The 7,314-nt window shown below is 30.0% G+C and overlaps 1 long non-coding RNA gene across 1 annotated transcript in view; it reads right to left on the minus strand.

Annotated features, from left to right (window-relative positions):
* Positions 1–6,652, minus strand: part of LOC143190420 (uncharacterized) — a 138,748-nt gene extending 132,096 nt beyond the window's left edge. Inside the window, exon 1 of the long non-coding RNA XR_013004238.1 lies at positions 6,596–6,652. This is a non-coding gene — a long non-coding RNA (uncharacterized LOC143190420). The remainder of the gene's footprint in view (positions 1–6,595) is intronic.
* Positions 6,653–7,314: the final 662 nt, after the last annotated feature.

The following is a 7,314-nucleotide window of genomic DNA, read 5'->3' on the forward strand; positions in this document are numbered from 1 at the left end:
CTTTAAAGGCAAAAAATTTAGAAATATGTGGTTTGCAAGATAAGCAATTTAATACTGTGCTAATATTTTTTATTTTAACGATCTTTAATTTTGGTCAAAATGTCCCATAAACGTAATATTGGGGTAAATAATGCTGTTGATAAAATTTAACGTTAGGTCTCATTTGGGTTTTTGTGTATCCTAATAATTTTGTTATTTCAGCTACCAAATAATATGGAAAATTGTTAACACATATTCCTACAAGATTCGCATGCTAACCAGAGAGGAGAAAATGGACTTCTAACTGAACTTATAGAATATCACAGCTGTTGAGTACTGAACAACCATATATTCTTAATATAAAATGTATATTATTAATTAATACAAGTCTTCAACAAGTCTCAATTAAATCTCGTAATGGTTTAACTAAACTTTTATATTAAATAAATGGTTTCTTTTACATTGAATATAATTAATTCGATAAAATCGTCTATAGAAGACCGATAAGACGTTTCAAACCCTTCAAATGACATACATGCATAAAACATAAACAATTACGTATAGACAATGTATGACCCCAAATGTTGTCAGTGAAGTCAAGTAAAGTAAAAAAGCTAAGAAGAGTTTAAGAATTCATACTTGTTGTGTTGTAGTTACTTTCAACCACGTAAAATTAACCATTTAGTAGGCCTGATTACATTTACATTTCTATATTAAAACTATCGTCACAATTATAGTCAGCAGGTTTGCCATCGATGAAATTTTGACTTTCCTTAGGAAATATGGGACACTTTATTTTAATAATACCATTCTCTCAGTTGACAACTGGAAATTCTGTTATTATTGGGTAATCTTTTTATAATACAATTTTACAACTAAATTCTATACTGATTCTACTTTTGACTTAATTTTCTGCAATATTCTGCAACATATCATGGCTAGTGTGTCAATACTTACACACTTCAATTGTATAATAACTCCAATATTCTTTTTAAAATTAATTACAGTACAGCCATCATTGACGACAACAAATCTGAATAAAGTCCTGAGAAGTTTTGTCGATGCAACGAGATATTATAGGAGCAATTACTTTTCTGATACTTTCGGATACCATGTGTCACAAGGGCAATTAAAAGAATCACAGCAAGACCTGAGGAAAGGTCTATATTGGCGCCGAAGTGTTACAATTCTTGGAAAAGTCTTAACTAGGACGTAGACTCAAGAGAACTAAAGCATATGATTTTGTGTAATTTTGTAGTGAAGTGTACCAAATGTTAAAAACATTAGATATATATTTTAAGTAAAGTGGTAAAGATAATTAATAATATATTAAAAATAATATACGTAAAATAATCATATACTACATCTTGTTTGTTTCTCTTTGGTGTATATTAAATAATGGGCAAAAATAAGCAGTATTTCAAACAAAAATAATCTACTAAATTGTTTAACAAAGAACCGTCAATATTAATTCACAAACCTAATAACGAAAATAATTAAGGGGCTTTCTTGTATAAAACGAGAATAGGCGAGATTTCTTAATAAAAATGGCACTACCGAAATCTAACTTGCAAAAATCCCATTTAAAAGGACAAGCTTCCAATATCCTTCAAATGCTAGGAAGAGCAGGGAGATAATAAAACAACCGCAGTTCAGAGATTAAAAGTAACAGAAATCATTCGGGGCTCTGCGATGATCTTCACTAAAACGAAAATCGCTTTATATGGAAATTGATTTTGGGGCCTAAAGCATTGATCTGTTTGAAAGAACGCAGATGACTTAAACGTTTTATCCGATTTTTATATCACGGAAAATAAAATGTAACATTAATTAATATTACTTATTTAAAAAAAATGTATTTGCGAAATTAAATAACTGAAATGATAGATTCCTACAAGTTACATTTAATGGTTTTACTTGGAATTTTTTCTATTGGAAAATACACGAAATCAGCATACATTACTTTATTATTTATTTATTATTTATTATTATTTATTTTTATTTATTATTATTTATTATTTATTTTATTATTATTTATTATAATTCCATAGGAACAATAATTAAAGTATTATGTTATTCTTTGCGGTTTAACACATGTTTAAAAAAAAGTATAAAATGTTTTTAAATATGGAAGAACAAATGTAAGTGCAGAATATAAGGTAACAGCATCAGTTTTATTTATAGCCAGAATGTTAGCTGCGAAATTTGTATCTAATCATTTTTAACACCATCAAATAGGAAACATGTGCCAAAATCACAGACCAAATTAGCAGCTGATTTCAAAAGGATAACAAGAACAGAGAAAAAATTATTTTTGTTGTGTTGGAAGTAGTCAGTTTGTTAATGAGGTTTGCACACCAAGACTAGCAACAAAAACTGTATAAACATAAAAATTAGACATTTATTTTAATTGTCAAGACAAGTAAGTTTGGTTTTCATAAAAAGTTTATTTAATCTTTAATTTTTTTTATACGGCATCCAAATATGGGGTTGTGACAGGAAGAGCAATCAGGGTTTTAGAGGATAGTATTGGGCAGTGCTGTTAATACTCCCTAGTACCAAAATAGTGACCTCCATAAAGATTTGGAAATTGATATCATTGACCAAACTACTAAAAAATTTGCCCAATATTATTAAAAAGGACGTCTTCAATGTGTTAATATTAAACAAGATGGCGCATTAGCACTAAGCCTCTAGATGTGGTTTAATATAGGTTTAGTGCAGAAGCAGAGTCGTGTGCTAAAGTATATGCTAATATTAGTGTAAATAAGTTGATGAAACACAAGAGATATTAGTAAAAGCGACAGGACGTTCCACCTACTGTTGCGCTAGTCGCGGGTACGAGTACTGCTGAGACATGGTTTAACATTTGTGATTCTTCTTAAGAAAGAGTGCAAAATCCAAGAAAGAAAATGATCCCAGTCACTCCAGTAATCAGGCTGGGTAAGACCGGATGTCTTCTGGGATGATTTCTAAGTTGGTCATTCGCCAGTCGGTAAGTTTAATACCGAGGACCGTATTTTTGGAGCCCATGTTAAACTCTAGGCCCAGTCCAGCTAAACCCTCGTTGGTAAAAAGAGACTTTAATGAAAATGTCTAGTTTTTTTTACATTAATTGAGGAAGTATTATTCATATTATAATTTTTTAGTAATGTCATTCAGACTTAATTATTATTATTTATTAATAAAAATAAATAAATTTTATTTAAACAGCTAATGGATGGAGATAAAACTAAATAAAACAGTATTTTGAGATAATCATAAGAAAAAAATAGATAACGTCATGACATTAAAAATAAATTGTGCCATGTATAATTTATTAGGGTTACGATGATATATTATTTCGCCACCACTATCCCGATTTCTATTTTTAATGTCCGATTCTTCGTGAAGGCCATTTATCAAGTTCATCGCTGAATTGGATTGAAACGGTTCGATTGCGTGGGGACTTTGAGGCTAAAACCCGATGAAAAACCGAAACCGGAAATCGCCACGTTCAATTCGTTCTTATATTTATTGCTTGAAACGTTAGCTGAAAGAATTTCGCACAGTTTGACTTATTTATACCAAGTCATAATTGCACTGATACTGCCCTGTAATGATTCAGGAAAACAATTTAAACATGCTATTATGTTTCAGGCAGAATTTGATTTTTATTTCAAAGAAATCACAGGCCTTTCGAGGTTATGAAAGAAAAATAGAAATTTTTAGTAAAAAAATTGTACCGACTTCAAAAAATAAAATAAGAAAGAAATAATAAATAAATAATAAATAAAAAATAAATAAGAAAGAATTAAGAAGTGAAAAGTAATCAAACAAAAAGATAAAAAATTTTAAAATAAAATATGTAGATAATCGTTGTAATAAATAAATGAAAATAAACAAAAATCTTATTTAACCCATTTAGTACACGTATTTTATATTCTACTATATACACATAATTTAGCTTAATAATTACCTAAACCTATTTATCTATTTACAGTATTATTTTAATTAGTACCACCTGATCACTTACTGGGAAAAGAAAAGATTTTAGAGTGTTAGTTAGCATATATTATATTTAAAAAAAACATGTGTTGGCAATAGTTTGTAAACAAAATGATATTTTTCAAGTTTATTATTTGTTATTTTAAAGTAATTAGTTGTTAATCCAAATTATCCAGATATTTGTCAATCTATTATAACAAGAAAATAATTTTCGGCTTCGATACACAGTGACATAAAGGTTCTGTCACAAATCCTTAACAGGTCTTTTTACAGACCTTTGTTATTAAAATTTTTAAATATTGTTCTTGTATATAGAAATATTGTAGATTTTGCGTTTTGAATTTAGTTGGCATCGTATTTTTAACGTTATAGTCGATTTAAATAATAACTATTTAAGGTAAATGTTGCGACTATGAAACGTTTTGTTCCAATCTGGTGATTATTAACTATAACAAGTCAATTGAAAACTCCTCGGTCTACCATAGCAAAACACATTTTCTTGGCAATATTAGTTTTTTTTATTCAACATAATTCCCTTGAAGGGTGATACACTTATTATATCGACCCTCCAACTTTTCGATACCAATTTCGTGGTACGATTTGTCCTTTGCTTCAAAACAGTTTCGGCGATCACCTTTTCATTCGACAAAAATTTCTTTCCAGCGAGCATTCTTTTGAGATTTGAGAAAAGGAAATCGTCGCTGGGGGGCAGATCTCGAGAATACGGTGGATGAGGAGAAATTCGAAGTCAAATTCATGGACTTTTGCCATCGTTTTCACTGACTTGTGACACGGTGTATCGTCTTATTGAAGCAGTACATTATTTTTCTTCAAATGCGGAAGTTTTTCGACGATTTCTTCCCTCAAGTGGTCCAATAACGCTATGTAGTAGTCGCTGTTGATGGTTCTTCCTTTTTCAAGGTAGTCAACGAAAAATATTTCATAACATTGCCAGCCAACTGTTGCGTTTTGCCACCCTTTGGAGCGGGTTCATCATGTGCAGTTCACTTAGATGACAGTCGATTGGACTTCGGAATGAAATGATAGAGCCATGTTTCATGCATTGTCACCTACCGACCAAAAACAAGGGTTTATGATGCCTCATCATGTTCAAGCACTGCTCCGAACCATCAACTCATCGTTGTTTTGGTCAAAAGTCAGCTCGCGCGGCACCCACTTTACATAGAGCTCTCTCATACCCAAATATTCGTGAATGATATGATGTACACGTTCAGTTGATATCTTTAGACTGTCTGCTGTTTCATTCAATTTCAATTTACGGTCATTCAAAATCATTTTGTGGATTTTTTAAATGTTTTCGTCAATAACAACCTCTTTTAGGAATTCACTGCGTTCATCGCCTTCGGTGTCATTTCACCACGTCTAAACTTAGCATATCAATCCTTGATGGTTGATTTTCCTGGGGCAGTGTCCAGAAACCAAGTTTTTGCTTCAACTATATTTTTTCCTTTCAAAAAGAAATATTTTATCAATACACGAAATTCCTTTTTATCCATTTTTTTCACAATAACAAAAGTTGCTTCACTCGAAATGCTATAATTCACAAACTAGTGATACTAGAATTGTAAAATTTATAAACGTATCCCTTGAGCCATTGCCTATGTGCCACCTATGTGTCGGACTTCTCAATCTCTATGTTCGGACTCTCTTCTCTTCTGTTACTACTATATTCGTAAACATGTTAAGGCTTCTCCAGAGATGTCTCGTTCTTAGTCGATACTGTTCCCCGATAGATAATAAATTATATACTGTATAAAGCTTTATAAACCTTTTTAGGCTTATTCATCTATATGACAATGTTATAACAATATTAGACACTACAATTGGAACTGCTTTAATCTGGCAAGAGTATGCTCATGCTTGAAAAGTTTACGAGTCTCTCCCAGATAAATAGAGGGTAGTCACATTCTATCGAGATGAGATAATCTATACGCAATAGAATGTACTAGTTTGGAAATATTTATTGAATAAAACAATATTCTATAGGTAATTCGAAGAAATGGATGAAATAATTAACGATCAGTAACAAGAACATATATATCAAACAGTGAGTAACATTTACTGCGGTTTCATCAACCATTTATTGATTGAAAAGTATTGCCCTTGCTAAAGATTGATGATGGTGATGACGTTTTATATAAAAACATATAATCGTTTTTTGTCTATATATCTCGCTAGCAAAAGACCTTCTTTGAAAACACAATTATTTTCGCCATTCATAAATAGAGCTCTGCTACAAAACTACAATTTTATATAAAAAAACGAACATTCAGCTTCAATGAACGCAATTATAATTAAACTCCACACTTAATTTACATTTCTTAATTAAACCTTATACTGCACCTAGATCCTGCCAATCTAGATTTTCCATGCAAATGGGTGCTCCGCTTTTATTTAAAGAGACATTTTATCCCATGAAAGTTCGAGTAAGTCCTTAGATAGAAACTCTGATATGATTCTTGAAATGAATCGGAATTTTAATGTTTAATTTTGTCGGCCATTCAGATTTTATATATTTCAATGTTTAATATTAAAATATTTTAAATTTTAACTTACTTTAATACCTTTTATTTTAATATTTTAAATTAAACTAAATAATTGTATTTACCTCTCATGTGGAAAAAATAGCATCTAGTGAATGATGTGAAGATATACCTGAAAAAATAAATACTATAAATAAAGTTATATATTATATATTATATGTGTTATATAGTTATATAGTTATATATAATATATTTATATATTATATACCATAATAGGGTTACCGGATATAATTAAACATATTTATTTTTAGTTTAACTATAATGAGCAATAAATCAATTTCGTAATGTTTTTGGATAAAAAATCTTCTATCCAGACAAGGATCAGTATCCTCTAGCGCATAAATTGTTTCTTAAAGTAAACAATAATAAACTTGAAATATTCTTATGAGCCCCTACATCAAACTTCTTTAGCTTTCATACCAAATAGTTATGACAAAAATATGCAAAGTATGAAGAGCATTGTTAAACCAAATTGACAATTCTCTTTGTAATGTAACTATTGGATCTTTCATTTAACTATTGAATTCAGCAGTTACTTTGTTCACATTAGAAAAATACAAATGTATCAAAGAAAATAATTTAAGATACGTAAAAACTGAATATTATTACAAATATTTCTTCGATTATTTTGGAATAGTCGAAACTGTACCTTCAATTTCATGAACACAGGAAACAGACAGCACAACACCAAAAGGGCTAAGAACTACCTAGTATTGCAAGCCAAAATTGATACATATATCGTTATTATTCTGCTTTTATTAATATGTTATGTTAAGCAAATGTC

The sequence above is a fragment of the Rhynchophorus ferrugineus genome, unplaced genomic scaffold, assembly GCF_030347505.1.
Source record: "Rhynchophorus ferrugineus isolate W39M unplaced genomic scaffold, kcgeb_rfMv2 rfM2, whole genome shotgun sequence".
Classification (NCBI taxonomy): domain Eukaryota; kingdom Metazoa; phylum Arthropoda; class Insecta; order Coleoptera; family Curculionidae; genus Rhynchophorus; species Rhynchophorus ferrugineus.